Here is a 24311-nt window from a genome sequence, read left to right as displayed (position 1 = left end):
TGAAAACTGGAACGAGGTTCCTTATTGCTGCAGAGAGAGTCGGCTAATTGTATCTGATGCCCGTGTATGAGAAGATCTGCCCATAGTAACTGTATCCCACAAATTTTCTGTTTTCAGACCATTTTCTCTCCTTTCTACGATCGTGGTCTCTCCATTCTTTCTCTTGGTCGATGAAGGAGGAGAATGGGTCAGAGGCTTGCCTTTTTCAAAAAACAAAAGCAATTTACTATTTTAACCTTCAATTTTGGGGTATATGAGCACATGCTCATTAAAGTGTCCGCACAAATAAACTTAATTAGTTTTCAACGAAAAACCATAAATGACTTTTCATCTATTTTTGATTTTTTTAAATCTTTTTTAAATAAAAACAGGCTCCATAAATGATACCAAATGCAACCAAAAACATTATTAAAGGTAAAAATAAAAAATAAAAACTATACCCAAAGACACCATTAGTCTAGTTGGATTTTATGAGATAAAACCATACATGATTAATTCAAGAAATTCATATAAGAAATTCAAACATTTGTTGATGTAATTTTCAAATTTCATATGCAAGTAGAAAACCCATCAGACTTAATTCTTAAAGCTCGACACAATGCCTATCCTTCACAACCCATCTCGTTCTCATATCAATATATAGCCACTTCTGTCACTGGGATTAAATTCAAATAGTTTCACTCCATTATAGAAAATTTCACTATTATAGTGACCTAAACTAGCTAGGCACATGAGATTGGAGTCAATGAAAGTCATGTTTATGGCCAAGGAAAATTAGTTATCCTAATGTCTTTCCTCCATATGAAATCATGCGGTTCAACTTTTCTACCACCAAAGAAAATTCATACAATTTCATTGTGCAACTTGGATATAAAATTTTTGCATCATAAAAAAATGGGAAAAAGGTTGGGTATGCTAGTGGTATATCGTATGCTAGTTAGGGGTGTAAATGAATAGCCGAAATCCGTTTCCATATCCATTTCCGTATCTATTTAGCACTATCTGAATCCATCCGAAAGCTAAACGGACGTGGATACGGATAGGCTATAACTATCCGAAAAGCTATATTTACATGTAAAGAGATAAAATATCCGATCCGTATCCATGTTTGTATCCATTTAACACTATCCGAATCCGTCCGATAGCTAATCTGATGCGGATGTAGATATAGCATTATCCGAGCCGAATTCGATCCGTTTACAACCCTAATGCTAGCACCCTATGTGTCTATCTCTCTCTTCCTCCCTTTGAGGGGTAAGGGAGTCATTTCAAAAGGGGAAGAGATATATATATATATAGGGTGCTAGCATATGTCATATCACTAGTATATCCATTGCTCTCCAGCAAAGGCATAACAGTCCAAAAATACAATTTAAAATTAGGCAGGAGATCTCTACTTGGTCATATGATTTCCATACAAGCATCTGGGCCAATGGAGGAGTACGCCTGAGTATCCACCCAGGTACAGAGGTATCATTTCACGATGCTCAGTGAGAAGGCATATGAAACACCACCAAGTAGAGATCTTTTTCTCTTAAAGGTTAAAACCCCTATTCAGTAGTAAACAAAATGGTTAAAATGTTGTCACCAGTCATTCAAATAGTATTCTACAGAGACAATCTGTTATAATAATCCGAAAGAGGGAAAAGAATGGAATCATTGTTTTTAGAACTGGTTTCTTAAAAATCATTTCAAACAAGACCAACCGAATAAAGTTAAATGTATGTCGTTTACTTTACCGGCAATGGGAACTTGCATTGGTCTGAATGGACATCAATGTCAGATATATATTACAGTCAAAATAACATCATTCCATATTGGAATGTGAATACCAAACCACATGAAATTCATGATATACCCCATTAGTGATTAAACCACTAAAAAAAGAAACAAAGTGTCCTCTTCCAACTTTAAATCCATTGACTAATTAACATGAACCACTAAAAAAAACCAGTGTGTCGTTTTCCAAATTTAACAAATACCAATCCATGCATGCAACACAATAAGAATTGATTTTGATTTGTAAATTAACAAAACCAAGCATCATGAAGCCAACACAACTCACATGATATCAAAATCATAAAATACAGATTATCCAATGGTCTACAATCTTAAATATTGTTGAAAATATTTCAAAATATAGATAAGGGAAAAAAAAAACTTATTTGCACTATAGGCAAACCACAAACCATAATCGATAATGGCAAACTCAAGCATTATCTGCAGAATCAAGAACATGAAAAAAAATTAAAAAAAAAAATAAAAATTAAGGAATCGATAAGGTTGACTCATGCTATCAGTCACTCTGCTTAAGATAGTAACACCCTTTGATTCAATCCGAGTAAGTGAAGCAGTCTCCATACTGAAACAGCCTTGCAAACCCTTCTGGTACTCATTGCACTCGTATATTGGGCCAAGTTAATTGGGACACCCTTGGGTTGTGCTCAAACAACAAGAGAAGGAAACTTTTGGGAAGGTACAAAAACACTTGAAAACATGTAAACTCAACCAAAGAATAAGAAAGAGTGTGTGAGTTAAAGAGAGAAGAAATGAGACAATTAGCTGGGACTGATCATTACTAAGTGTCTAGGACGTTCGTCATTTATAGAGAAGAGACACCCCTTGGACATACCCGTTCGAAAGAGCTTAAGAGATGTGACTCTGTATCAAAGAAAGTGCAGAAAAAAGCCATTATTGAAATCCAATACAATCTACCTCAGATCTAACCCAAACCCGGTAATGTAGTGGACGTCGGCAAAACCACACTCGATGTTGGTAAATCCTTACCTGACTGGGCTACGAATGTTGAATCGTTATATAAAATACAACTACTTTCAAAGTCAAGGGAATCTCTTTCATTCCAGGAATTCTAGTGTTTGTGATAAGCCACCTTAGTCTTGTACACTATCACACACAATATCAGTTCTCTTGTAACCATAGTGTAACCGTTCAAGTGAGTCTATTGCTGGTTATGATTCCATCTTGGTATTTATATATAACTGTGTAAGTCAACATTGTTAATTAATGAGAAATAGTGAATTCCACATGGTATCAGAGCTTTTTTATTAACATACTTCGAAGTTCCTGTCATGGTGGAACTTCTTTTTCTTCTTTGTTTGTTGCACCTAATGTCTCACCATAGCTTTAGCTCAAGCTTACTTCTACAAACTACATGCTCTGGCTCGCACAATTCTTTCCTTTGCTCGAAGGATACAATTTACTTGGTTACGTACGTGGACTGTTCTTTCCCACAACCGGCTCCTTCTGCTGCTCCGACTCCGACATATGTGTCTACAGTTTTCTTAAAGGATTGTCAAGATCAGCTGATCTTGAGTTGGTTGATCTCTTCACTATCTGAATCTACAATTTTGCACATTGTGAGTACTTCCACCTCTCAGGAGGGTTGGATGATTCTTGCTTGTCTCTTTGTGCCTTCTTCCCACAGTCGTGTTCTTGATCTCAAAGATCGGCTTACTCAAATCACCAAGGGCACTGACACAATTACTGACTATCTACTATACATTCGTTCCACTATTGATACGTTGGCTGCAATAGATCAGCCGATCCAAGATGAGGATATTGTTCTTGTTGCCCTTCGTGGCCTTGGCACCGAGTACCTTGACTACGCGACTTTCGTGCATCTTCATGCTGATCTTGTGACCTTTGTTGAACTTGGTGGTCTCCTATTCAGTCATGAAAGCTTCTTTCGGTCTCTCTCTATTGATGGCTCCACATCACCATCGCTCATTAGCACTACTAATGTTGCTGCTTCTCGCCCACCAAGTGTTCGAGGTTTGGCCTCCCATGGTTCTTTTCATGGAAATGGTCGCTATCGTGGCTCTTCAATTGCCGTGGCTCTTATTTTCATGGCCACTCTCGGGGCGCCTATTCACATTTTCCAAATCAACATCACCCATCTCCATAGGCTACACCATATTCTACTTTTCGCTCTATTGGTTCTTTCCAATCACCACAGGCTACCAGTCTACCTTGCCTCAATCCCATGACTATGAAACTCAGGCTTCACCGTCTACATATGGTGACTCTTCTTCTTTTTCTCATCAGCCCCGTGAGTGTTGTCAAATTTGTAATTCCTTTGGTCACACTGCTGCTCATTGCTCTGAACTGTTGGAACCGCTTCCTTTAAATGGCCGACCTTATAGGAAAGGGAGGAAACAATATGTATATCATACAGGAGCTCTAACACGGCGGACTATCCAAAGGGGGACACGGATGGATAAATAATTTCAACACCTATCCGCTCCCAAAGGGACTGGACACCATGACCCCTGCTTGCTGTGATACCATGTTGGAACCGCTTCCTCCAAAAGGCTGACCTTACAGGAAAGGGAGGAAACAATATGTATATCATATAGGAGCTCTAACACAGCAGATTATCCAAAAGGGGATACGGGTGGATAAATAATTTCAACATGAACATTTTAATCATGCTTATTTGGGTATGTACTCTACCTTTTCTTGTTTTTTTTTCTACATGGATCCTTGATTCTGGTTTTAATAACCACTTAACCACAAACATTAGCAATCTTGCTATAAGTGACACATATACTGGACTTGAACAGATTGTGGCTGGCAATGGTCAAGGTTTGCAGATTACTCATTCTGGTTCTTGCAAGTTTATTTCTCATACTTGTTCTTTTAATGTTTCAAATGTCTTATGTGTTCCTAGAATCTCCTATCTGTGCATAAGTTTGCTTCTGAAAATCAAGTTTACTTTGAATTTCACACTTCCTTCTATCTTATTAAGGATCAACACTCGAGGAAGATTCTCTATCAAGGCCGGAGTAATAATGACCTCTAGCCACTCTCTTCTGCTGACGTTTCATCCAGCTGTGCTCTCATTGCTGCTTCCACTACTGATTAGCATAATCGCCTCGACCATCCATCATCTCGAGTTGTCGGTGATCTTATACATCGGTTTACTTTGCCTTCTCTACTAACTGTCCATTTACATTTTGTGATGCTTGTTGCTGTTCTAAGAGCCATAGGCTCCCATTCAACCATCATCTTCAAGAAATTATGAGGGACCATACGAATCAGATTCATAGATCGAAAAATATCCTGCCTCGATACTTTGCTTCAATCCATCCATTTCCATTCAACTTAGTGCTTTACTCCAATTCCATTTCACTTATAAAAGGATTCTATCCAAATAGAATTTGAAGAATGCGAATATGAAAACATAATCATCAGTGGGACAAAAAAGTTTTGAAGGAATGAAAAGCAAGACAAATAATTTAGATTCAAATATAATAATTATAAATAAAATAAAATCAATAATGAATCTGATATCAGAAACAATCCATGTATATATATGTAGTAGAAAAATAAATGAGAAAAACCCCAAGGGAGAAATTTTCTTCTTTCCTCTCTTGCTAACAGAGATATGATTGATTCTATCCCATCATCAGAGGGAAATAAAATCAGGAAATGAATCAGGATAGCAGCAACCAACATGAACGCAACGTATCTTTCTAAGTTTCTGATTTTTTTTTTTACAGATTAGAGTTTTGGGTAGAAGATGGAAGAAGGGAGAATCTCTTCACCAACAGTTTAGGTTAGTAGGAATCTAAGGGTAAAATGGATATTTCATAACCAGTCTCAATGCCACATCATCAATTAACGTTGGATGGTTTAACGGTCAGTTAGTTTAGCATGGATTTGAAACTACAGGGGTTGTAGTCGTTCACTTTTTGAAACCTTGGGTCAATTTATATTTAAGGCAAAGTATAGGAGGTGTATGCATCATTTACCCAAAAAAATTTAAATCCAAAAAAACATATAATATCATTAAATTCCATCTTAGTTAACCCATCTTCTTTAAAATTGTGTGGTGTAGCCCACCATAAGTGTTTTGTAGTTTATTGAGTTGGTTCGTCATGCACTTTTGGTTCAAAAAGCGGTTGTGCTCCTTTTTCAGATCCACTAGTTGGAATCATTTTACTTTTTCGCTTTCCGATCCCCTGTCTTCATCCATTCCTAAGTGGGAACCCGATGCATTCTTTTTTTGTCATTCAAACATTTCCACAAACCACCAAAACAGGGAGACCGGCTCAGGTTCACGTACAAGAACAGTATCGTAAGTGAAAAATGTTATACGTGAATCTGAGCCAGCGTTCGAAATGGGGAGTTTAAAGAAGGATAATTAATAAACTAGCAAACTAAATAAGAAAGCAATGAGGCCGGCTCAGGTTCAGAGAACATTCTTGTACGCCTGCAAGCCACCCAGATGGAATCTACTGGGTGGCTTGCAGACGAGAATATTCTCGTACATAAACCTGAGCCGAGTTTGAAAGCAATACCAACCTACACCCTTTAGAGATTTAACCTGTTTTCCAAGAAATGTTTCTCATACTTGACAATTTATTTATAGGGTCCCAAATGACTTTGCACTTGCAACCAGAAGTGAACCCTACCATATCGTGGGTAAAACAGCAAACTTTAGTCACGGTTTTAAAAATTTGGAATTGGATCTGTGAATCGGCTGATTTAGATTGGAATTGGCTGACATCGATCCTGATATCCATCGCTCCTAGTTGTTGTGTCTTGAATTGGAGTTGGATGTCATTTTCTTTATAATCCCTCTTGAATTGAATCGATTCATGGACTGATTCTTGATTCTTGATTCCTGAATGATTCGATTTTTCATCATAAAATAACTTAGATTCCCAATTCCTGAGCTGATTTAGGGGGATTTGAATTGGAATACTCTTTGATCGATTCCATTATCGATTCCACGTTTTAAAACCTTGCTTGTAGTACAATATACAGCCAGGCCAGTTCTTTTATTGGACATGTTCTACACTATATAGACAGACCTTCATCTGCTCCATTTCCTGGGCAGGTCCATATCCCCAAGTTCCTCTAATAGAGGTGGGCAAAAATGACCACCCTACCCTTGCCTGAACATACTGCCTGGGTGGGGTCCACCCCCCTCTATTACAGGAATTTGGGTAAAATGGAGTGGGCAGGAAATGAAGTAGACAAAAATACCTATATAGACTAAAATTTGATTCAAACAACGAATCAACATCCTCTACTTCCGCCTGCCCCTACTTCTATATGCGCCCTACACACAACGAGGAGCACAAAGACCACCTTACCCCCGCACTAAGATGGTTTTTGCGCACCCCGTTGTGTGTAGGGCGCACACTAAAGTAGGGGCAGGCGGAAGTCGAGGATCTGGACATCGAAAAGGGCAATTGAAGAGAAGAAAAATAAGAGGACATAGAGGTCGATCCACTGATTCACCTATTCACATAGCAAGTAAAAGAAAACTTGCAATTACAATTACATACCATAAAAAAACGAGATCTGAGGAAAATAAAACCATTGCCTTGCGTGACATCCACTTAATTTGAAACCATAAAAACATAAAAATCTAATATGTATGTAACCACTGCCATCTCCACTCCACCGGATGAACTTCAAACACGATATGGGTCGACACTATTAGTACTACTAGTATTATTAGTATTCTCAGACACACGAAGACGTTCAAACTCGTAAGTCACAGAACGGTTATTATCACCACCATTATTCTCAGAAATTTTAAGTCGTTCAGACTCATAACTCACCGAACGGCTGTACTTTCCGTCTTCATTATACTCTTTATCCTCCTTGTCGTCCTTGTCATCATTGTCTTCTTCGCCTTCGCTTTCATCAGTAGAATTATTATCTTCTTGAGGATCACTTTCACCTTCAGAATAACTGTCTTCATCTTCTTCAAGGAAGTCATCATCTTCGTCATCGTCGTAGTAGTCAGAATAGTCATCTTCTGATTCTGCCATGGCAAGCAAGTCAAGCTCTGAGATTGAAGCAAACGATCCTACTATTGTTTAAAGGGCGGTCGAGTTGCATAATGGAGAGAAGGGGAAAGGTTATACTTTATAGAGACATAAAGAACCCTACTCCCTATCAAATTGGAATCTACTTTACTTTATCCAATTAAAGCTTTCCTTATCAACATATACCCCCAAAAAAAAAGGGTTTTTACAATTATCACCCCAAAATCTTTTATATTTACTATTACCCCCCAAAAACTTTGAAACAACTGTTACCCTCCCCTGTTGCATACTAATAACTAACTGGCCTCCACCGTTATAGACCCGTAACGACGGGGGTTAGTCGTGACAGTGTGCCGTTGTCACAGATTTTTTAGGACCAAAATGCCCTTTTTGGGGTGGTAATTGTAAAAATTCCCACCCCATCACCACCGTCCCTTCTCGTCCTCCTTCTCCTTCTTCTTCTCCTTCTTCTTTGAGTTGCAGAGGCACCAAGCCAGCATCAACGCCATCGCCTGGGCTCCGCACAGTTCTTGCCACATCTGCACTGCCGGCGAAGATTCCCAGGCCTTAAGTTCTTCGAACTTAGAACTAGAGTCTCAGCTTCCCTAGTCAACTCGTCGCAGGTGTTGAATATCCGATAATTAAACCCTAATTGAATGCAGGAAATCCTCCAAAGCCCGTGATAGAGTTCTTCCTTCATTTCCTTCGACACAAAGGAAGAAAAGGAAGAGCGAAAAGATCCACAGAAGAGAACAATAATAGAGGGAACGATATTCAATCCACGAAACCAAAAATAACATTACCCATCCCTCTCTGCTTCTATCATCGTAGCATTCGATTTTAACGGAATATCATTTGTCCAATAGTTTGGTTTCATGACTCTTAACCTGATATGTCGCCGGCTTTGGTAGATTCCCGAACTCTGGCAACAATACCACGAATACAATCAACAAACCCTAACCCTTTCGAAGGTAAAGATCTCTTCTCCTTTCCTCTTCCGTTTCAGCGGTTTTCCTTGAATCAACAAGTCATCGGTAACCGATTGTGAGACCATGAACTATTCGAACATTGGTCATGGAGAAGCTTCTACAAGTTTGGTCTCAAATTCAAATATGGAAAAGAGCGGGCTAAGTGAAAGTGTCGGTGAATCGCTTCGGCAGGAGATGAAGAAGTTGAACTTTGGAAATCAATAAGAGGAAAAGGCTTCTAAAGATTCCACTTTTAGTTTTAGTGCAGGTTGGGGAGAGAGTTCAAGTTCAGGTGTGTTTGGTTACGGAAGTAATAGTAAGAAAAGTTATGATTTTGATGGAAACAGAGTGTCTAAGCTACAAGATGAGAAGAGGGATTTAAATAATGAAGGTTTTGAGAATCAGAACAACAATGCAGAGAAGCCTAAAAATGCCAATTTTATCTCTAAAGGTTCTGACGAGAATAGTTTTGTATTTGGAGGAAGTGACAATGGGAGTCAGCTTGGCATCTAAAATTCCAGAGTCAATGAAGAAATTGAACTTGGAAGACTCTGGGAATGTTGGTGTTTCAGAGAAGTCTAAAGATGCTGATCCTCACCCTAAAGCCTATGATAACAATTTCATCTTTGACGGTGGCAAGAGCACTGGAGATTTTTCTGTTAGTAGCTCAGCAACTACGCTTCTTGATGAAGAAGAAGGAGAAGAAGGAGGAGGAGGAGAAGGGACGGTGGTGATGGGGTGGGAAAATTTTTACAGTTACCACCCCAAAAAGGGCATTTTGGTCCTAAAAAATCCGTGACAACGGCACACTGTCACGATTAACCCCCGCCGTTACGGGTCTGTAACGGTGGGGGCCAATTAGTTATTAGTATGCAACAGGGGAGGGTAACAGTTGTTTCAAAGTTTTTGGGGGGGTAATAGTAAATATGAAAGATTTTGGGGTGGTAATTGTAAAAAACCCAAAAAAAAAACACTGACATGGAAACTAGTGTTCCCAAATAAAGCAAAAAAAAAAAAAAAAAAAAAAAAGATGACAAATCATTAGGCATAAGCTACAACCTTTGAAAGAAGAAAAGTGGTGTAGCACTTGCACCACTGTGGTAGCCAATGAAAGTGCGCATAGAGGCATTGGTTTGGATGTGATTTTTAATTCACTGGGGTTGAATGGTCTTTTTGTACACAGAACCAACGTGATAGACAATGAAAGTGCGCACAAAGACATTGGTTTGGATGCGATTTTCAGTTTCACTAGGGGTTGAATGGTCTTTTCGTGTACAAGGGCATTGGTTTGGGTCTAAGCATAGAAACCAGCCGCTTAACATTTTTTTCCAAAAAATAAACAATGAAAGACAGTTCTCTGTGAGGGAGTATGGCCCTTGCGTGTGCACGAGGGCCAATGAGAGGGGTCACAGAGGCATCTTGGGGGCAGGATTTCTGGCTTTTATAGGGGGCGAGGCAATCATTTTGCCCACATTGTGTCTGGGCATGGGCAGTACACTTCCCCCCACAGTACTTTCTCCATATATAATTAAATAGAAATCTAGAGAAATATGTTTCATTATTTGACCAAAATACTTGCGTGGGGATTGTCTCTACATAAAATCCACTGTCCATGAGGTGTGGATCCCATACATCAGAGGTGGGTTTTGTACCCCATAAACAATGGATCCCTATATGTTATTGAGAGAAAGAGCTAGCCATAGGATATCTTTCCTTTCTCGGTTTATTATCACATGTGATAATAAACCTTCACATGTGATGATAAATCTTACCTTGTTTAGATAAAATCCTTTGTACATGTAAACTCAATATTCTCTGTATCTCTTTCCTAGTTTAGATAAATTAGGATCTCAATCTTTGTAAAGCTTATATATTCTCCGTTGAGAAAAATCACAAATCAAGGAATACATTCAATTCATTATGGTATCCAGAGCCATATAGCTCCACCGCGTCCCTTTTTTTTCTGTTCTTTCTTTTCATCTCCATGGGGGACGAGAACTCTACAGTCCACTCCAATGTCGTGCCTGAAACCTCTTCTCCCCTTACCATCTGTGCTTCTTCTTCTTCTTCTTCTCTCCATCATGCTCATCTATATCTCCATTAAGCTCACGCCCAAGAACTTTCTCTTCTGGCAAACTCAAATTGAGCCCTTTCTGGATGGATAGAATTTATTTGGTCATCTCGATGGTACCATTCCTTGCCCTACTGATCTGGTTGTTGCTGCATCTTGGCTTCACTAGGACTCTCTGATTCGAAGTTTTCTCATTGCCTCCCTCTCTGAGGAAGTCTTTCCCCTAATTATTGGCAAGTGCACCAGTCAAGAAATCTGGCAGACCCTTTCTACTACCTTTTCCTCTTCATCTAAGAGTCATATTATGTTGCTTACCATGGCCTTACAAGAAATTCAACAAAAGCCCAATGAGATTGTGTCCCAATTTTTGTAGCATGCGAAGTCGATTTCTGCCGGTCACACCCTCCACCCAAGCACTTTTAATCTGGATATTTACAGTGGTTTCAAGTCTGAGTTTCAGGCTATGGTTTCCTCTCTGTTAACGAGGACTGATCCAATCTCCTACGATGATCTTCATGCAATGTTGTTGAGCCATGAGTTTCTTCATGGCATTTCTCTGAACAAACTGACGGTCTTTGATGCTACATCTTATAGTGCTTCTCCAAGGGCCAATATAGTTCAATGCTCCTCCTCCCCTGGTCCTAACGGCTCTCCCTCTCCCAATAGGGGTGGTCGTGGTGGTCGAGAGTAGGGGCCGTGGTGGTCGCTGCCGTGGCTTCCCAAATTAGCAACCAGGCCGCTTCTGGTGTTATATTTACCGGCGCATAAATCACTCCACGGATCGTTGCTACTATCATCAACAACCAAGTTACCCTAAACCGAATACCTTTTCCTATCCATCCCATAACCCACCACCGGCTGCTCACTACACTTATCCCACGTATCCAGCCTATGTTCCGAAATCTTACCATCATCCTTATCCACCTCTCTTGCCTACCCCACATCCGTCTACCTCACTTCCATGGTACCCCGACACTGGTGCCAGTCATCATGGGATGCCAGACATCCAATCCCTATCCCACTACGACGAATACAATGGTCAGGATCAATTGCATGTTGGTAATGGTAAGGGCTTATACATCACTCACATTGGATCTTCCTCTATTCCTTCTCTTCTCCTCGTGTATTTTCTTTATATAATATTTTGCATATTCCATCCATGTCTAAGTCGCTTCTCTTTGCCCAAAAATTTTCTTGAGATAATAATGTTTTCTTTGAGTTTCACCAATCTCACTTTCTTGTAAAGGATCAGGTTACCAAGTCCACTCTTCTTTTCTGTTCGAGTAAAGGAGGTCTCTATGAACTTCACCCATCCTCTTCTCTGTCTGCCCACATTGCTGTTCGTAGCTCCCTTGACATTTGGCATCGTCACCTAGGACACTCGCATGAGCATCTCCTTTGCCATATGATAAAAATAAATAATTTACCTTGTCAGTCGTCTCGTCTTAGTAGTATTTGTAAGGCTTGCCAATTGGGTAAAGCAAGTCGTTTATCTTTACCTGCAACGCATCATAGGAGTTTATTTCCATTGGAACTAATTTTTAGTGATGTTTGGGGTCCTTCCCCCATTGCTTCTATTGATGGCCATCATTTTTATGTAATTTTTGTGGACACTGACACTAAGTATATTTGGTTTTATCCACTTGTTCGTAAATCTGATGTTTTTTATGTCTTTCTTAAATTTCAAGCTCTTGTTGAGTGTCTCTTTGACCGCAAGATAAAATCTGTCCAAACTAATTGGGGTGGAGAATTTCACACTTTAATTGCTTATTTTTCAAAACTTGGAATTTCTCATCGTATTTTTGCCCCATACTCATGAGCAGTAGGGTTATGTTGAACGCCGTCATCGACATATCGTTGAGATAGGACTCTGTCTTTTAGCTCATAGGTCGGTTCCCCAAACTTATTGGCACTTTGCTTTTGAAATGGCTGTTTATTTAATTAATCGTATGCATATTCCGGTCTCTCTTAGAGTCTCTCCTTTTCAACTTGTTTTTCACCACAATCCGGATTATTCTTTTCTTTAGGTTTTTGGCTGCCTATGTTTTCCCTATTTGCGTCCTTTCAATAGGCATAAAATGGATTTTCGCTCATCGTTGTGTGTGCTCCTAGGCTACAGTCTCTTGCATGTTGGGTATAGTTGTCTTAATCTTGCTACCAATCGTATTGTCATTGTGTGCCATGTTTGCTCTGATGAGGGGTCCTTTCCTCTCTCTGTTTCGATTTTAGGACCCCCTCCTCCTATATTCTCCTCCCATGGGCTTCTGCCCCCATTCGGCTTCCTTCCCCACCCATTCCTATGCCCACGCCCTTATTAGCCTTGCAATTGTAGGTGGCTTCACCACTAGTAAAGGGTACCAACCCTACTACCTCACCACCTACGGTCCAGCCCTCCCCAATTGCCCTATTGCTGCCCCTTCCCTTGACTCCCTACCTTTTAGAACCCGTCCTATACATGAACTTTACCCCCTTTCACCGTTCCCTTGCCTACTGCCACCCAACCGACACACACAACCCTCTACCCGACATCCCATGCAATTGCGCTCCATGCCTCATGCTCTCAATGCCATTCCTGTTACTACTGAGCCAACTTGTTATTTGCAGGAAAATAAAATCCTAGAATGGCGGGTTCGATGATGGAAGAATTTAATGCTCTAATTCAGAACGGGACATGATCTCTTGTGCCTCAATCACCCACGATGAATATTATTGGCTGCAAATGGGTGTACCATATTAAGAGGAAGGCTGATGGCTCTCTTGAGCGCTACAAAGCGCAGTTAGTCACCAAAGGCTTCCACCAACAACACGGAATTGACTATGGTGAGACTTTCAGCCATGCTATTAAACCCACTACTATTCAATTGGTACTCTCTATAGCTGTGTCTCAAGCGTGGTCCATCAAACAACTTGATGTTAGCAATGCTTTTCTCCACGGATTATTGGCTGAGGAGGTTTACATGACTCAGCCCCTAGGCTTCGTTGATGCATCTCATCTGCAACATGTCTGTAAATTGCATAAGTCTCTTTATGGCTTGGAATAGGCACCCCATGCCTGGTTTGCTCGTTTATCTGCCTTTCTCATTCGCCTTGGTTTTTGTGGCTCCAAGACAGACACTTCTTTGTTTATTCAGCACTCGGGCAGCCATGTTTTCTATATTCTTATCTATGTTGATATTGTAGTTACGGGCAGTGACTTGTATGGTGACTTCTCTCCTTCGGTAACTATCTGATGAATTTTCAATTAAAGATCTTGGCCAGCTACATTTTCTCTTGGGCATTGAAGTTATTCCTCATTCTTGTGGGATTATCTTGTCCCAATCCTACTATATTTCTAATTTATTAGATCACACTGGTATGGTTGATTACAAACTGATCAAGACACCTATAGCTACTATAGTTGAGCCTTCGAATTCAGGGGGTGCTCTCATGTCTGACCCAACCAAGTATCGTTCTATTGTTGGGGCTCTTCAGTACGTCACCCTTACTCGCCCAAATGTCAGCTTTTCAGTCAATTGGGCCTACCAATTTATGCATGCCCCAACTGAGGATCATTGGCAACTTGTCTAACGTATTCTTCGTTACCTCAAAAGTACCTGCACACATGGTCTTCTTATTGAGCGTCCCCCTGTTCGGTCCCTTCAGGCTTTCTCTGATGCTGATTGGGCTGGTGATACTGTTGATCGTAATTCTACTGGTGGGTTTGCAATTTTTGTCGGTCCTAATCTTATTTCTTGGACATCTCGTAAGCAAAGAACTGTAACCCGCTCCTCCACAGAGGCCGAGTATAAAGCCTTGGCAGATGCTTCGAATGAGTTAGTATGGTTGGAATCTCTTATGCGTGAGCTTGGTTATCCTTTGGATGGTCCACCAATCTTATGGGGTGATAATATTGGCGCCACCTACCTCTTTGCCAATCCAAATTTTCATGCGCGTACAAAGCACGTGGAGATCGACTTCCACTTTATCTGTGATCGTGTGTCCAAGCGCCAACTGTAGGTTCAATTTATATCTATAAATGATCAGCTTGCCGATACTTTTAATAAGCCACTTGCATCGGCTCGCTTTGAATTTTTGCTAGACAAGCTGAAGATTCGGTCATCCGATTCTCCACCTTGAGGGGGTTTATTGAGAGCAAGAGCCAGCCGTAGGATATCTTTCCTTTCTCAGTTTATTATCACATGTGATAATAAACCTTCACATGTGATGATAAATCTTTCCTTGTTTACATAAAATCCTTTGTACATGTAAACTCAATATTCTTTGTATCTCTTTCCTAGTTTAGATCAATTAGGATCTCAATCTTTGTAAAGCTTATATATTCTCCTTTAAGAAAAATAAAAAATCAAGGAGTACATTCAATTCATTATATATGAGTATGACGAACTCTTTTCCATTCCACAGGGATTTGGCACTACACAGGAATCCAGATTAATTGTAAGTTAGATCAAAGCTTAAACTATTATTTGGATAGGCCAAAATGATATATCAAGTCTTTCAGGATATCAAACTTAGTCAATGTAGGATTATTCTTTATCCCCCCTTCAACCCATCAGCCCATCAAAGAAATTAAACCTGTTTGTTACCACAAAAAAAGAAAAAAAAGAAATTAGACCTATTTTATATACATTAATATGTTTTAAGAGAGTTATTCACGCACTTTTATATGTACACAATTACAAGTACATAAAATCACACTCAAAAAACATAAAACATGCATCCAACCAATATGCATTATACAATGCCACTTGTCTCAAAAGGACAACCAATTATGCCTTCAGATTTATTTACCAATAGCATAAGAAAGATCTCACAAATTCTGCTGAACTTATTATCAACTACCAAGACCAGCCCTTCTATTATTACTGATATCCGAGCAGATGTTGAAGACCGATGTAAAGAGATTATCCCTCAGCGCAGAAGAAATCCTAGGAACTTGCTTCTAGTTGAAAGATGGAGGGTTCATCCGATTGGGAGAATAGGTAATTTGTTCAGGTCTTGTAATATGTAACTGGTTATCTGATTTTGTGCTGTATTTTTTTGTTTCGTTAAACCTCTTGTACTTTTTCCTAGAGGGCTAGTTCGATTGGCCTTGGCCTTTGGTTGTAAGTATTTTGTTCTACCTATCAGAAAAAAAAAAAAACTACCATGATGCAAGATAATAAATTTATAAAGGGGTGATGTTCTCTATGTCATAGCATAGCCTGCGTCTAGACACATGGACCTGCCATTCAGGGGGGCAGGGTGATCATTTTGCCCACCCCCGTGTGTCTGGGCACAGCCTGCGCCACCGGCACAGAAAACATTCTCCCATTTATAAAATACGAGCTATGTACTGCACGCTTGGACTCATACGGGCTATGTACTTCATGCTTAGATGTAACATATCTAAAACCTAGTCCTTACAATGTTCTACTCAATACAAAACCATGATCCATAAAGATTATAATCATACATTATGCTTCTTAGAAATGACATATATAACTTGATGACCGAGAGTATACACCTCTTACTATATATTAATCATCAAGTACTACCATTAAAAGCTTTTGGTTAAGCTATGGTTAGTGATAGTTGAAAATCTAATACAAAACCAAAAGGTGTCAGCTACAGAAACCACTATCAAAAGGCGTTCATCAAAAAACCCAAAATCTAGAAAACACCCAACTCGATTATAATCCCAAAGGTCATGAATAATCCTAATAGTTCTCTCATTTCCACACACACACACATATATATATATATATATATATATATATATATATATAAGCCGTAGATTTTTCTTCAATTTTCATAATGTATATAATTTTTTAAACCGCTGCAACTCTTTTGAACAGTTGTAAAGTTAACAAGATTCATTCAGAGCCTGGATCAGAAAAGAGATCGCTCTATGACAGACTCTATTCAAAATCAACTTAAACAAACCAATTAAAATCTCATGGAGAGTCACTAAATTTGGAATTCTGCCGTGACTCTCTCTTGGAGAATCACTAAATTTATATATTAAAAATCAATTGAGAGATTACAAAGAGAGCTCATGCTTGAGCAACCAATAGGAAACAAATCCATAAACAATGAAAAATCCATAAGCAATGAAATAAAATATCCTAAATTTGGAATTCTGCCGTGACTCTCTCTTGGAGAGACTAAATAGTTTAAATCAGAAAATGATGGAGAAAATTATCTTCTCATAAGGTCTTTTTAAAAAGTGATTCCCAGTTCATAACTTAAGAAAATGAAAGGTTAATGGGCCATGATTCCTTTTGTAAGGCAAAATAAACTTACCGATGGAGTGAAAGTACTGCTAAGATGATATGCTGAATTCCTAATACACGGAAGGAATCCCACTTTTTTTTGGGGGGATGTGGGAATCCCACCTTAGCCCTCAGGGGAGAGATTCTATATCCACCGGAAAAGGGAATGAATTACTAAGAAGAAACCACAAGAAGTTCTTGGGATAGGGAGGTGGGGTGAGCTTTTGAGAGAGAGGGGTACAATTACTTCTTTGCCCTCTAGAAATAGATAATCAGATGCATCAACGGTCAATGAATAAGAATGTGAGGATTTCTTCTTACCATGGGAATGTAAGAAAAATAATATTCCAAAGTGATTTATACAAAATGGGTAAAATTACATGATTACCTACTTTTGGGTTTTCATTTACAAAACTGTCCACCCTATGTTTGAGTTAACAAAAATAGACAAAAACAAGTTTAGTTTTACAAAACTAGACAAAATAGTGACTCTCCTGTTAGAAAAGGAAAGCCAATGGGGGGAATATTAGATATTCCACCCAAGATTGGATTCCCCTAGCAATGCATATCTTTCCTATTAGAGAAAGATTGGATGGGTGGATATTTGAGTCACATTTAGTAACTTAATATTTCACACCCATATGAGCTAATACTTTTGGGGATTTTTGTGAGACAAATATATATTTTTGGAATCACAAAAATCATAAGAGATATACACACAAACCCAAAAATCTTTGGAGCTCTCTCCTCTCCCAAAATTCTTTTCTCCTTCCCTTCTTCTCTTGGTGTTTGATCCTAGAAGAAATCAAGGTGTGTGTTCCTTGGTGGTGTGGAGGAGATATAAAGCTTGACCGTGTGGGAACGCAAAGCTTGTGTGGTGCGTGGAACGATTTCGAAAGGGCTATCATCGGTTGGAGGTCTTGCACTTGTGAGGTTTAGGTAATAATCGATCCCTGCTTCGTTCTTTATTTTGAATGACTTCTCCATCGATACTATGATCCTATTTGCGCTTTTATTGCGATTGCACTTGCGATGCCTTCAGTGGCATCAGAGCCTCTTTATCGATGAGGTTGTTTTCAATTTTTTTGTTCATTATAATGTGATGCTCATAAAATTTTTATTCTACTTTGTTTAATAAAAAAAAAAAAAAAAAATTTCTGGTTTGCTTTATTGGGAAGATCTCTTGGAGAAGATGGGTGGAAAGATTCTTTCATTCACCTACCTTCCCCAGTATGCATAATGGCTTATGATATTTTGTGGATTAATTATTTATCGTAAGCATGTATGTGATGATTTTGTGGGGGTATGTGTCATGACCATTATGACATAAGATGTCATGGCAATGGCTATGTGATGTACATGATCGTAGTGACATTGGACTGTCATGGTAATGATCATGTAATGCACATAACCATTATGATATAAGTTGTCATGGTAATGGTTGTATGATGGATGCATTGGATGCACATTATCATTATGGCTTGAATTGCCATGGTAATGATGTTTTATGTGTTTTTGGGCAATTTTTCACATAAATGTTGGAATAATAATTTTTGAGCATCATAAGTGTAATGAGGACCATGGTTATGGGATGTAAAAATTACATGCATTAGATGTATGTGTGTGCTAGGCATGGCATGGTTGTGATTTTATATGTAATTTCCTTTATTATTCTCCGGGCAGTCCAATTTTGGTGGACTGGTTTTCTGTTATGTAATTTTATTTATTTGGAAAGGGTTATAATATTTTTAGCTTAGTTTAAAAATATTTATTGTAACCTCGTGGATCGTGGATCGTGGATCATGGATCTTGGATCATAGATCGTAGATCGTGGATCGAGGATCGTGCACCATGGATCGTGGATCGTAGATCATGGATCAGGGATCTTGTCGGTTCGTTGGAGAAAAGATTGAAGGAAGGACTTGCTCACTTAAAGAGTCCTTATTTATTGTAGTTTTGGAATTTTCCTGTAATAGATAGTTGCATATGCATTATCACACTTATTTTGCCATGTGTGGGAGTAACATATGAGGCTATGATTGCTCCCATCCATTTTTAGTCAAAGTGAGTTTGTCTTAGTTATGAACTCACATTGATTAAAGATGTTATCCCATAACCATTGGTGTATATGCGTTTATAGTTTTCCTTAGATGGATGTGCTATTTTGTTTATACATTGGATGTATGCTTGTGGTTTATATGCGTTCCCGTTTTCCCTCATTATAATACAAGTGTGATATGGGAAACCCTGGTTGGTGGGATTCTCATGGCCTCCCTTAGTTGGTGAGTGTAGAAATGTCATTGATCCACCCTTGTAGATGCCGATAGGATAATATTTGGGTGAATTGGTGAAATTGTTTGCACTCATCTCACATGTGATAGGTAGAGACTATGGTCAGTGGTATGTGTTCTATGATAATAGGCATTAACCCACAAACACCATAGTTCCCTCCGAAATTAAGGGTAAACACTTGACTTGAGTGTGTGTCAGCCGATAGGAATGGGCATGACACTCAGGTGACCAAATACATTGGAAGTCTAAGTGACGGATAGAATACTCCACCCAACCAAGATGCGAATGATGAACTCCGATCGGCTAAGTCAGGAGCATGAGGGTTGGTCGTTTCCAATTCATGCCCTACAAGCTAGAGGGAAGCTTGGGGTGTGACTGACCATTGATTGTTCTTACCCCAGTTATTTCAATGGTTGTAGATCATGTTAATTAGCAATTTTTGTGCATCATGTAGATTTTAAAAATGTCAACCCAAATGAACTATGCCACCCTTATCAAAGATCATGTTTTGACCGGCCCTAACTATGTTGACTGGAGGAGGAACATCAAGTTACTCCTGTCTGCGGAAAGTCTAATGTCTGTCCTGGACGAGGATGAGCCTGAATTCTCTAATGAGGAGAACCCTGATTCTAAGCCTGCCTATGAGTTGTTTCGACAGAAGAACTCTAAGGCAAAACTCATTGTGTTGAGTTCTCTGGAGAAGACCATCGCTGATTCGGTCAAGGATCTGTACTTGACCAAGGACATGATGGAGGAGTTGAAGGAGATGTATGAGAGGGAAGAACGTCATGCCCATTATCAACTGGTGACACTCCTCCATGGCATGAAGATGGCTCAAGGTACTCCGGTTATTGACCATGTCATGAAACTGAGGAACTTGTTCCTGGATCTGGAGAACCTTGGGACATCATTCAAGCTGAATTATAAGATGGATGTCATCTTCCACTCATTGCCTCGAGACATTTACGGATCGTTTATTGTCAATTACAACATGAATAAACTTTTCGTGGAACTCCCTGAGCTGGGTAATATGTTGCAAGAGGTGGAAGCTGCATTCAAGAAGCAGAAAGTGGAGGTCTTGGCTACAGAGGACAAGTCTTCTTCCTCAAAGCCCAAGGGCAAGAAGAAGAAGAAGAAGGCTAACAAGGGCAAAAACCCTAAGGTTGGCGATAAGAGAATTCAGAAGAACAAGAGCAAAGGGACTTGTTTCTATTGTAAGAAGGACGAACATTGGAAGAAGGAATGTCGTGCTTTCCTGGCTGCTCAGAAAAAGAAGCAGGACAAATAGGAAGAAGGTATTTCTGAAACCTTGGTCCTTTATGAGTCTAATTTCTCAGAGGAACCTACTAACACATGGTTGGTGGACTCGGGGTCTACCGTCCATATTTGCAACTTGTTGCAGGGGTTCAAGCTGACAAGAAGACTGAGTAAGGATGAAGTTCGATTGCGAACGGGTATGGGTGCTGAGGCCATTGGAGATTTTACTTTATTTTTCAGTAGTAGTACTTTAATTTTGAGAGATTGTTTTTATATTCCTCAGTTTAGGAGGAACATTGTTTCTGTTAGTAGGCTTGTTAAGGATGGTTATACTTTTCTCTTTGGTAATAAATTAACTATTCGATTGAATAATTCTTTTATTGCTTCTGGCCTACTGGATAACGGGTTATATCTCTTAAAACTAGTACTAGAGGTGAATGAGATCTCCAATAGTTCTTTAAAAAGAAAATCAGCCCAAGATAATTCTACATACCTTTGGCACTTGAGGTTAGGTCATATTGGAGTAGAAAGGATAAACAGGTTGGTGAAGGATGGGCCTTTGGAATCATTGAAGGTAGAACCTTACCCAACCTGTGAGTCGTGTCTACAAGGAAAAATGATCAAGAAACCCTTCTCTAACAAGGGAAGAAGAGCCAAAGCACTGTTGCAATTGATACACTCAGATGTATGTGGACCCATCAACGTTCAGGCGAGGTATGGTTATGAATACTTCGTGACCTTCACTGATGACTACTCTCGTTATGGTTATATTTACTTGATGCACAGCAAGTCGAAAACCTTTGATAAATTCAAGGAATTTTGAGCAGAGGTTGAAAAACAGTTGGGTAATTGCATCAAGTGCCTTCGATCTGATCGAGGAGGAGAGTGATTATTAGATGAGTTCAGGGACTATCTAAAAGAAGCTGGGATCATAACCCAGTTGACAGTTCCAGGAATACCTCAATAGAACGGAGTTTCAGAAAGGAGGAACCGAACCTTGTTGGACATGGTTCAGTCCATGTTGAGTTATTCGGAACTGCCATTGAGTTTTTGGGGTTTTGTACTGGAAACTGCCATCTATATACTGAATAGGGTACCAACGAAGTCTGTGACCAGAACACCTTTTGAGTTATGGTATCGACGGAAGCCTAGTCTTTAACATCTGAAGGTGTGGGGTTGAATAGCACATATAAGGAAACTACAGACAGATAAGTTGGAATCTCGAATAGATAGATGCTATTTCTTGGGATACCCTAAGACTATAATAGACTACTACTTCTATGACCCTGTTAATCAAAAAGTCATAGTTAGTAAGCATGCGACATTTCTTGAGGATGACACAATCTCACCGAGATCAGATCCAGTGGTCATTAAAGAAATAACTGATTACCAAGTACCTTCAGCATCGATAGAGGTTCCAGTTGACGTACCCACAGTTGAGCAACAGCCTCAAGAGCCTAGGAGGAGTGGGAGGTTTATCAGACCGCCAACTCGTTTGAACCTTCTCACTAAGGAGGATCAAAAGGTGGAAGAATTCCACATGGTGTCTGATTGTTTAGACACAGATCCTTATACTTACACTGAGGCTCTTAAGGATGTTGACTCGGTGAAATGGCAGGAAGCTATGCGTAGTGAAATAGGTTCCATGGATTCTAACCATGTTTGGACTCTTGAAGATCTTCCAGTTGGGGTAAAACCCATAGGCTGTAAATGGATCTACAAGAGGAAGAGAGGTGTGGATGGAAAGGTGGAACGTTTCAAGGCAAGACTGGTGGCGAAGGAATACACTCAGAAAGAGGGTGTTGACTATAATGAAACCCTCTCACCTGTAGCGATGATTAAATCCATTCGGATTTTATTGTCGATTGCTGCATACCATGACTATGAAATCTGGCAGATGGATGTACAGACAGCTTTCCTTAATGGTTATCTAGATGAGGTCATATATATGCATCAGCCAGAGGGTTTTGTCTCCCCAGGAGAGGAAAACAAGGTATGCAGGTTGTTGAGGTCTATTTATGGACTAAAACAAGCTTCCAGATCATGAAACATCCGTTTTGATCAAACTATCAAGGATTTTGAGCTTGAACAAAACATTGATGAGCCATGTGTGTATCAGAAAGTCTGTGGGGGTGCCGTCTGTTTTCTAGTCCTATATGTGGATGATATATTGATCATTGGGAATGATGTGGAGTTACTTTCATCTGTAAAGATGTGGTTATCCAAAACATTCTCAATGAAGGATCTGGGTGAAGCCAGCTACATCCTAGGAATTAAGCTTGTGAGAAATCGCAAGAAGAGGATGTTGAGATTGTCACAATCCACCTACTTTGACAAAGTTCTTGAAAGGTTCAACATGCAGGATTCGAAGAGAGGTAATGTGCCTCTCAGACATGGAATCGATTTATCCAAGTCACAATGTCCCCAAACTCCGGAGGAAATTGAGACTATGAAGAGAGTTCCTTATGCTTCGGCAGTAGGAAGTCTGATGTATGCCATGTTGTGTACTAGGCCAGATATTTGTCATGCCGTAGGGATTGTGAGTCGATATCAATCCAATCTAGGACAGGAGCACTGGACAGTTGTCAAGGGGATCGTCAAGTATCTAAGGAGGACTAAAGATTACTTCCTTGTATATGGTTGTGATTAGTTGTCACTGGTTGGATATACAGATTCGGATTTTCAAACTGACAAGGATGATAGAAAGTCCACTTCTAGGATGGTTTTTATGATTGGTGGGGTGTAGTAATTTGGAGGAGTGCCAAATAGAAGTCAACATCTGATTCCACAACAGAAGCTGAGTACTTGGCAGCTAGTGAAGCAGCCAAGGAAGGTATCTGGCTCAAGAAATTCTTGACAGATCTAGGGTTGGTGCTTGAGCTAGTGGAGTGATCCATACAATTGTTATGTGACAACAGGGGACCTATCGCACAAGCAAAGGAACCAAGAGCTCATCAGAGGAATAAGCATGTGGAGCAAAAATATCACTTGATTCGTGAGATTATTCAGCGCGGTGACATAGCCATAGCTAAGGTTAACACTTCGGATAACCTATCTGACCCCATGACTAAGGCATTGCCTCCTAGTGTTTTTGAGAAACATGTTGGGATTATGGGGGTGAAGTCCATGGGTGACTAGCACTGATGTACAAAACTCCTTCTATTTGAATAATAAATTCTTGTTTTGATTAGCATGATCAGTTGTTGAGCTCAGTTGTTGTCCTTAGGTATTTATACCTAAAACTGTTCACCACTGGGGATGGGACTGGACATCCCATCTGGCATGGTGGTCACATTGTGTGTGCTTAGGGAGGTTATTTTTCCAAGACACAAATGTGAGTGTACATATGGTGTGTACATTGGACTGGATCATTGAGAATTCCACATGTGGTGTACTGTCAGTTCATAAAGAAAATGAGATTCTCTTAAGTAGTTCACGATTGGTCCCTTGACCTGAGGGGTCCTTATCGACGCATTCACATGTTGAGAGTTTTGGTGTTCCAACGGTTGATGTCTCTCTCTGACTATATATCGGTGCGCTGGATTCTCAGTGTCTGACTGTATTCGAAAGAGATGCCCAATATGGAACCCACAGCCCATACTGATGAGCACATTTATGTGTGAAATTTTAGGGCATAAATTATACATTTTACCACATTGAATAG

At 39.7% G+C, this 24311-nt stretch overlaps 1 long non-coding RNA gene across 1 annotated transcript; it reads left to right on the top strand.

Moving 5' to 3' along the window:
* The first annotated feature begins 7428 nt into the window (after window positions 1-7428).
* LOC122643129 lies at window positions 7429-23873 on the top strand. The gene is made up of 3 exons (XR_006330167.1): window positions 7429-7616; window positions 9661-9667; window positions 23861-23873. It is a non-coding gene; the product is annotated as an uncharacterized LOC122643129 (long non-coding RNA).
* The last annotated feature ends 438 nt before the right edge of the window (window positions 23874-24311 follow it).

This window comes from Telopea speciosissima, chromosome 10, assembly GCF_018873765.1.
Source record: "Telopea speciosissima isolate NSW1024214 ecotype Mountain lineage chromosome 10, Tspe_v1, whole genome shotgun sequence".
Taxonomy (NCBI): Eukaryota; Viridiplantae; Streptophyta; class Magnoliopsida; order Proteales; family Proteaceae; genus Telopea; species Telopea speciosissima.
The sequence above is the reverse complement of the archived record's forward strand: the minus strand, read 5'-3'. Positions and strand labels throughout refer to the sequence as shown.